Consider the following 9867-nt stretch of genomic DNA (forward strand, 5'->3'; position numbering starts at 1 on the left):
TGATATGAGTAAGGGTTGAGGTGTACATTATTATATATGGCCTAGAGGCCCGATGCACGAAATTCATGCAAGGAGTTCGGCCCTCACAGCTACGGCAGCTTCCCTCGGCCCCCAACAGCCCCGGCTTCGTCCCAAAGGTTGTCTGGAAGGACGTCCGGAAGGTTGTTCGGCTGTCTGGTCTAATCAGCATATTATGCTTTTATTATTATAGATATTCAGTTGTTCCACCAACATTTGTTTTAGCAGAGTCCAGAGTGCTAACCATTATACCATGGAACCCCCCCAACATTTGTTTTAAAGGCTTTACTTTTTTTAGACACTCCCCCCCCCTTTTTTTTTTTTTAAATCAATTGGTCATATATGCATGGATCTATTTCTGGGTTCTCTATTCTGTTCCATTGACCTAGCTGTATATCTTTATACAAATACCATACTATTTCTTTATAATATGTCTTTAAATGCAGAGGTATAAATCTTCTCACTTTGTTCTTTCTCAAAATTGTTTTGGCTTTTCTAGATACGTTGCATTTCCACTTAAATTTTGGAATAACCTTGTCAATTTCTACAAAAAGGCAAAAAGTTATAATTGTGATTATGTTGAATCTATAGGTTATTGAGGGCAGAATTGACATCTAATAATATTATTTTGAATTTTTGGATCCATAAACATGGTATATCTCTTTATTTCTTTATGCCATCTTTAATTTCTCTCAGCAATATCTTATAATTTTTAGTGTACAGGTCTTACTTTATGAAATTTATCCCTAGGCATTTCACATATTTTATGCTGTTGTAAATGCTAATTTTTAATTGATCTTTATTGCTGAAAATATTACAGATGTTCCCCTTTTTCCCCCACAGACCCCCTAGCCCAGTCCCACCCCTGCTATTATTTTCTAAGCTTTTTTATTCTGAGACTAGGGGCCCGGATTCATGCACCAGTGGGGTCCCTCAGCCTGGCCTGCACCCTCTTGCAATCTGGAACCTCTTGGGGAATGTCGGACTGCCAGTTTCAGCCCGATCCCCACAGGCCAGGCCAAGAGACCCCACCAGTGCACGAATCTGTGCACTGGGCCAGTTTCAGCCCAATCCCCGCAGGCCAGGCTGAGCGTCTGCCCCCTGGTGGTTAGTGTGTATCATAGCTATCAGTCGAAAGTTCCAATGGTCCAACGGTCATTTAGACTTTTATATAGAGAGATAATTTTAGAATATTAGAAGAGTTACTGAAAAAGTATAGAGTCTCACTGGCATGGCTCAGTGGCTAAGCATCCATCTATGAACGAGGAGGTCACAGTTCCATTCCTGGTCAGGGCACATACCTGGGTTGTGGTTCTATCCCCAATGTGGAGCATACAGGAGGCAGCTGGTCAATGATTCTCTCTCATCATTGATGGTTCTATGTCTTTCTCCCTTTCCCTTCCTCTCTGAAATCAATAATATATATATATATGTAATTTCAAAACAGTGTAGAGAGTCAGCATACACCACTCACTTAGCTTCCTTTAATATTAATACCTAACCTAAATAATGACACAATTATGAAAACTAAGAAATGAACATTGGTACAATACTATTAACTAAACCATGGACTTCATTTGAATTTTACCAGTTTTTCCACTAGCATTATTGTCAACTTCCAGGATCCCACAGTGTATTAAATTGTCTTTTAGTCTCCAACAATCTGTGACCATTGTTGAATATTTCTGCCTTTCATGACTTGACATTTTTGAATAGTAATGGCCAGATGTTGTGTAGAATGTCCCTCAGTTTGGCTTTGTCTAATGTTTTCTCATGGTTATTTGAGATTATGCATTATTGAGAAGAGTACCAGTGGGGTGATGTGCATCAGTCCTATCAGGGAGTTCGTGATGTCACCATGTCTTGTTACTGGGGATGTGAACTTTAATCACTCAGTAAAGATGGTGTCTGTCAGATTCTTCCCCTGCACAGTTACCATTTTTCTGTTCATAATTAGTAACTTGAGGGCAGGGAGATACTTGGAACTATGCAAATGTCCTGTTTCTTCTGGAACTTTTGCCCACCAATTTCAACACCCATTGGTGTGTCTTGCCAACATTATTGCTATGGAATTCTAATGGTGCTTTTTCTATTTCTCTCATTCCTTAGACATTTGTTAATTGGAATTCTTCTGTAAAGAGGTGTTGTTCCCTTTCTCCCATTTACTTATTTACTTATTACATTATATTTATGTCAGTGTGTACTAGCAAATATTACTTTATTCGTTGGGTTATAATCCAATGCTATCATTGCTTATTCTGTTGCTCACACTGTTCCAGCTTTGGCCATTGGGAGCTCTTTCAGATTGAATCCTATGCATTTGCAAAATTCCCCCATTCTTTTGATTTTTGATTATATGATTAATTTGTAATACAGCATTTTTATTTCACTTATCAACTGTTCTTTATTAAGATATCTGACATAATAAAAGCCTAATATGCTAAGTGTTCAGTCGACTGGTCGGCCGTTCAACCAAAGTGTAATATGCTAATGATATGCTAAGGCCACTCAACCGCTCACTATGACATGCACTGACCACCAGGGGGCAGACAGTCAGCTGGTCGACCAGTCACTATGATGTGCACTGACCACCAGGGGGCAGACACTCCAACTGGTAGGTTAGCTTGCTGCTGGGGTCCAACCGATCGGGACTGAGCAAGATGGGCTGGACATACCCTGGAGCCCTCCCGCGGCCCCTCCCTGGCTCGACAACCTTCAAGTCCCTCCCCAACCCCGATGGTGCACCGATGGGGTCCCTTGGCCTGACCTGTGCCCTCTCGCAATCCAGGACCCATCGGGGGATGTCGGAGAGCCAGTTTCAGCCCGACCCCACAGGCCAGGCCTAGGAACCCCACTGGTGCACGAATCGGTGCATCGGGCCTCCAATAGACATATAATTGACTTTGCATATTTAAAATGGGTTTCTTATAGGCACCATGTAGCTGGGTTTGCTTTTTTATGCAGTGTCAAAATCTCTGCCTTTTATTGGAGTATTTAGACCTTTACACTTAATATAATTATCAGCATCATTGGGTTTAAGTCTATCATAATTCTACTTATTTTCTATTTTGTTTTGTTTTTCCCTTTACTTCATTCTTTAGGATTAAATGTGGGATAGGGGATTTTTCACAAATATTTAATAAACTAGATCTCTTTATTCTAATTTTTAAGAGTTGCTCTAGGATCTAAATTATGCATATTCAACTTATCACAGTCTAGCTTCAAATTTATACCACTTCACAAATTATGTATGTGAAATAATATTATGTATATTGTATACCACATTGTAAGTAATATTGTAAGTAATATTGTATGTATATTGTTTTGCCTCTCCTATCCTTGTGCTGCAGTTGTCATAGATTATACTTTTCTATATGCAATAAATGTTACAGTATGTTGTTGATATAGTTTTTAATAGTCAAGTGTCTTTTAAGGAAATTTAAAGTTGAGAAAAAAATCATTTTAATAAGTGTTTTTAAATGCATATGGCAAAATAATGTAAAATATTTCATGTGTTATCTCAATTTATACTTTATGTTCTTATATTTAATATACAAAATGTGTAGTATTACATATAAAACATTATTTCCTTTATGGAATGGGTTGGGAGGGTTTACTAGTATTAAGTTTCTATTTGTATCTGGATAACATGAGTATAGATGGCATCCATAATGTAAATATATTTAGTCGTTTTTATTTTTTTAACACTATGAACCATCAGAATGTCATGATTATCACTGCAGATTGTCATTCTTAAAGTGGAGTTTTGTTTGTTTTTAAAGTTGGGTTTTTTTTTTACATTTAGGCACATATTTGCCATTTCCAGTACGCTTCACTCCTTTTCGTGCGTCCAGCTTTCCCTCTGATATCACTTTCCTTCTTGAAGAACTTTCTCTACCATCAGTCGGAGTGCCAGTCTGCTGGTGCCCTAAACTCTTCATTGGGGGAAGGTTTTTGTTTAGGGTACACACTCCTGGACGAGCAGTGTCCCCCTGTCGCCAGGTAAACATGGTACCCGCTGGCTTCCGGCTGCCGCGTTCTTCCTCTGTCCCTCTCCCTCATCTCCGGCTGCTTTCAAGATTTTCCCTTCCCTCCCGTTTCAGAAAGCCGATTAGGATGTGTCTGGGTGTGGTTCTCCTGGTGTTATCTTACTTGGAATTTGTTGAGCTTGGATTTGAAGATTGATCGTTTTCATCAAATTGGGATGTGGCGTTTCAGCGGGGCCTCCGGGAGACAGCACGTCAGTCTTCGAGAAGAGGGGCCACGTGATGTATCATTAACGCCCCGAAAGCCACACTTCCCAGAGCGCCGGCCAGGAGCCTCAGCAAGCTGGTGCAGGCGTGGTGCTAGTGGTGCTGCGTGCTGGCCGGAGTCTGGGGAGAGGCTCTGAGGTTCTCGCAGTCTCTGGGAGAGCTCGGACAGCACTGTCACTGCCTCTGCCCCGGGGGAGGGGCGCGCCACACGCCGCCCTGGGTGCCGGCCCGAGTTGAGTGCGAGCTTGGGCAACGGGCCTCTCACGCAGACCCATATGCCAGGATGCCGTGGGCTCACCACGGCCACACAGGCCTGCCAAAGCCCTGCAGGCAGGGGTGGGGGGGCCCCATGTTTTCTCTGGGGTCTCCCTCCCTGAACCTCCCTGAGACGCTGCATTGCTGAGCAAATCCATGATGAAAAAAATACATCAAAATTTTATGCAAAATATTAAAGCCCTGCTGAGACCTGAGACAAAGAGAAAAACCACTAAGACTGATCCTGCCTTTATTTAAAATTTGGATTTGTGGTCCATCATTGATTTTTTTTTTTTTTGCATTACTTTAATTTTTCTAATATCATAGTGAAATATGATTTATCCATATTACCGAGGTTGAATTTTGCACTTGTACACTTAAAATGTATTAAAATGGTAAATACTATGTTCGGTATATTTTACCACAATTTTTAAAAAAGGAAAAAAAAAAAAAAAAGAAAGAAAAAACAACGGCCCCTCGTGGCTCTGGGCTCTCCGAGGTCATTTTGCACAATCAACGCTCATGGAGGCTTCCTCCCTCCTTCGCCCTCCGAGCTCCGTGGAGCAAAGGCGCCGTTTCATCTGGCCAGGGGCCACCGCTTGTAAAACAGCAAAGATAAATATTTTCTACCTCGCCTTGGGTAGCAGAATATAAACAGAAAAGATCCCGTTAGATTTTAAAGCAAGTAGGTTTTGTTCCCCAAATGCTGTTTCTAACCCTTCTATTGTCAGCCCTCCTTAATTCAGAAGAAGCACGGGGCCTTGGCCGGGGGCTCCCCGTGGCTCAGTCACTAGTCACAGCTCCATTGGGACCGCGATCCGCCCTCCCTGGCGCTGCCCTGGGCTGCTGTGACTCAGCGCTCCCACGGTCATCACCCCGACACGCGTTAGGGGCCGTGGTGCGGAGTGGGCATCCTTTACACATCGGAGGGGCGGTCCACAGCCCGGAGTGTCCCCGCGACTTGCCCGGGGTCACCCCGCTGGCCGGACCTCGGGCTCCGGGCTCGGGCCCCTCCTCTCCATCCCTCCACCCATAGGCATGTCCTCATGCATCTGAGGGACAGCTGTGGACATGGTTCCAGCCCATCCCCCCTCGAGGCCCCGCAGACCCACAGCAATGCATGCAACGGGGAGGCCCTGGCCCAGCCCGGTCCAGCCAGGTGACCCCCTCCTTGAGGCCTGTTTCCTCCTGCCAATAAGGTTGGGGGTATCCATGGTGGGCGGAACCCCCTGAGGACCTGAGATGCCTCTGCAAGGTGGTGTGGCCTCTGCAGTGTCTGCTGTCCTTCCCCAGGGGGGACCCCATCTCTGTGGGGGGTGCGCCAGGGTCACCCTCCTAGGCTGTTGGAGTCACTCCAGCGAAACCTCTCTGCTGTTACTCCCACCCTCTGCCATGAGCAGGGCCAATTTTTGTCCCCCCAAATGGGAAAGTCTCTCTTACTTTTCTCTTTTGACACCGATTATTTGGCTTAAGCAGGGCCCACTTAGACGAATTAATTCCCCAGCCACATTGTTGATGGACCTTACACTTCAGGTCACTCCAGAGGGAGCAAGCTGATGCTCGCATCTTGTGCGGCTCTGACCTTGGCGCTGCTCAGTGACCCTGACGCCCCTAGCTTCAGCATGGCCCTTGGGGGTGGGGCCTCCAGGATGTGGGATGCCTGTCCTGAGTCTCCCCACCGCCCCACCTGCCGCGTGGGGAGCGGGCATCAGGCCCTCCGGCTCTCACATCCTCTCCAGGATACAGCCCGGCTGCAGCTCTGCTCCCGTGCACAATTAGCGCTTTCTCTTAGAAGGGGAATAAAGAGCCCCAAATTCAGAGAGAACACCATCCGCTAAAAGGAGGGCGCTCAGGGTGGAGTTCTGAGGCCCTCGGAGGCCTCTGGCTGGGGCACCCACTCTGCGGGGCAGCTCCCCGTCAAATGCGTTTTCTTCGTGGACAACAGCAGAATTTCTTTGGCTGCGGCTGGAGGAGCAGCTGTCCACACTGTTTATCCAAATACCATTCTGGCAATATTCAGGATGTTGTGTTTTCTCCTCTTCCCTGCAGGATCTGACACTATCCGAGGGGCAGTTGGAGACACATGTCTGCACATGGCTTCCCAGGACAGCTTCTCGGCAGAGTGCACAGAAATCCTCTTCCCTGGGACCCGTGGCTGGTTCCTCCGGGCCTCCCCACCCTCACCCCACCTCACCCCCTCCACCCCCTCCAGCCCCCACCCCACCCCCGCTAAAGGCGCATTTCCGTGAACACTGAAGACAAAAACATGCGGTTTCTAATGTGTCTCCTTCACGGTCACGCATAGCTTTCCTTTTTCTTTTTTCTTTTTTAATCCTCACCCGAGGATATTTTTCCATTGATTTTTAGAGAGAATGGAAGAGAGAGGAAAAGACAGAGAGAAACACATCGATTGGTTGCCTCCTGCACACACCCCGACCAGGGCCCAGGCCGGGGAGGAGCCTGCAACCGAGGTACGTGCCCTTGACTAGAATTGAACCCTGGACCCTTTGGTCCACAGGCCGACGCTCTATCCACTGAGCCACACCGGTTAGGTCACGCATTTCTTTTCATCGTGTGTCGTGGCTGATCCACGCTTCAAAATTTCCCGCTACTGTGGTTCCCAGGTCGGTTTTCAAATGATTTTGCACATTTGATGTCCACCCCCCAAAACAAACAAACAGCAGCCCTGGACAGGGACTTGTGGCTTGTCGCTGGAAGAGCCTTTTCAAGAAGGTGCTATGTCTTTGCCTCGCGCTCCCCTTGCTGCTGGGAGCTCTGGCTTGCAGGCCCACGTGGCTTCTGAAGCCTCACACACAACACATACCTTGACAGGCGCCAGGTTCCAGACTCTGCACACACGGTGGCCACGGCACACAGGACACTGAGGCTGTGTCTCCATTGCCTTCTGACACCCCAGTCATTTCCTGGCAGATTAGGTACAAACCCCTCAACAGAGTGTTCAGGATCCTCAGCCTGCCCCCCAGCCTGCCCAGCCAGCCTCACCCTGCAGCCCCTCCCTGCGTCCCACGTGCTGGTCTGAGAGGCTGCCCACCTCCAGCGGAGCCCACACCCTCGCTCCCCTTCCGGGCCCTTACTCACTGCGCTCCCATCTCGGCCACGGCAGTCCCCCTCAGCCCCTGTGTGTGATTGTCCTCTCGCTGATGTAGCAAATCCCACACACTTCATGGCTTGAAACACCACGTCCTTAACCCTTTGCACTCGCTTGCTTTTTTCTCGATTCCTTTATTCTACTCGGGGTTTAATTTTTTAAATACCCCAGATTTTACAAAGCGCGGCAGTAGAATAAAAAACTGGAGTTTCTTTTCATACAAACTTACTTTATTTGGATTTTTTTATATTTCAAATTATTGATACATTCAATACAATTCGACATACGAGCTGCTACCGATGCTAACCGTGTCGAGTCACGCTCGACATCCGAGTGCAAAAGGTTAATCTTACAGCCTGGGGAGGTCAGGAGTCCGAAACGGCCGCGCTGCGTCAGAATCGAGGCTGGCTGCTCCTGGAGGCTGCAGGGGAGACTCCGTTTCCTGGCCTTGTGCTGCTTTGGGGGCGGTCCACATTCCTTGGCTCCTGGGCCCTTTATCTCCCAAGCTCATCCCCACATCTTTTCTCTGATCTGAGCCCCATCTCTCTCTCTCTTCCCCTTACGAAGACCCTTGAGATGACAGCAGGCCCACCCGGGTCATCCAGGACCGTCTTCCCATCCCAAGACCCCGAGTTTGACCACGCCTGCCAAGTCCCTTTGGGCTCCTCCTTCACCCAAGCACAACACGCTGCGCCCGGTCCCCCGCCGGCTCACACGGTCTGTTCACGTCCATGATCCCACCTGACTTCCCAAAGCAACAGGCGAAGTGGATGGACAACATTACCAACCCCGCGTCGCAGGAGACACACTGAGGCGCACCACGCAGGAGGCATCGGCGCCGCAGGGCGGCAAATGACCACAAACGCACGGGGCAGGCCAGCAGTTCATTCCGGCCGGGTTCGCGATTCTCAGCGCAGGCATTTCACGTTGGCACGAGGGTCTCACTCCTCTCCCCAGGCCTGCTTCCTTCCCCGGGGCGGGGGGCTGCCCGAGGAAAGAGCCCTGGACATAGGGACCCCCAGACCCGGCTGCAGCCCAGCTCAACCCCTCTCAAACCCTGCAGCCTTGGGTCAAAGGAGGACAGGTAGTGTCCATACACCGGCGCGCACATGCTCACACACGCAAGCACACGCCCGTGGGATGTGAGTGCACTGACGGGAGTGCACGTTCAGGCCCGGGGCCTAGAGGAGGGTGGGGATGTGCTCTCCCTTCTCTTCTCTGCTTGGCCCTGATCCGGAGGCAGATGAGGTGGAGGGAGCGGCAGCAGCCGTCTTAGACCTGAGCTCCGCGTTCCTCGTTGAAGACCGCAGAGAGCAGCGAGCTCCCGGCGCCGGGGCTCCTGGTGTCCTGGTGCCGTAGCGCCCTGAACCCCTTGTTTTTGGGACCGTGACTAAGAAAGAAATAAACTTCCTTTGTGCTTAAGCCACTCTCGGGAGGGTATCTTTGTCCTGGGATCCTGACTATTACAAACTGGGGCACACAGAAGGGAGGTGCTACCACAAGCAAACCAAAACCCGTGTTCTGGCCTCCACAGTCCAGGGCCCAGAGTCACGCTCTAGAAAACTGCTGACCCTGTGCTGTGGGAATCCCGTCGTCAACATGTTCCTGTGATCCCCCGCGGGAGGCAGACCGCATCCCGACGGCCCGGAGACGTTGGGAGAACTGGTTGGAAACACTCAGAATGGGGGGCGGGGTGTCGGCGGCTGCTTGCTGCCTTGGGCAAGTGATACAGGCGAGTGGCGGAGGAGGTGGCTTTGAAGAGACAGTCTCAGTGGGAGATAAGAGGCGGGCCAGGGCGCCCGCACGCCCCGGCCACGAAACGCTCTCAGCCAGACAGGGAGCCAGGCCAGGGGCCGCAATCTAAACAAGGCGCTATCTCCCTGCCCAAGCCTGCGGGTCCAGATAACGTCAAGGTAGCTGCTCTTAAATGAATGGGAGGAAGACGGGCCAAGAGCAGAGGCCTGGAAAGAAAAGGCCAGCGTTGATAAGAATAAAAAGCCAGGTCTGGACACGATCTCTAAGTGGGGTTATAGGCAAAGTGCGATAGCCAGGCGCCCCTAGGCCAGAAACTTACTAAGTTTTAGAGGGAAATGTATTTCCCAGTGAACCACAGCCTGGGTGTCAAACCCAAGTTGCTTTTTGACACACACACACACCCTAAAGGAAGCCCTGGGCACCCTGGAGTGTGAACATGGCCGGAAATGTGTTCCCAAGGTGAGCAGCTGCCAGGAA

This window comes from Eptesicus fuscus, chromosome 5 (genome assembly GCF_027574615.1).
Source record: "Eptesicus fuscus isolate TK198812 chromosome 5, DD_ASM_mEF_20220401, whole genome shotgun sequence".
NCBI classification, from domain to species: Eukaryota; Metazoa; Chordata; class Mammalia; order Chiroptera; family Vespertilionidae; genus Eptesicus; species Eptesicus fuscus.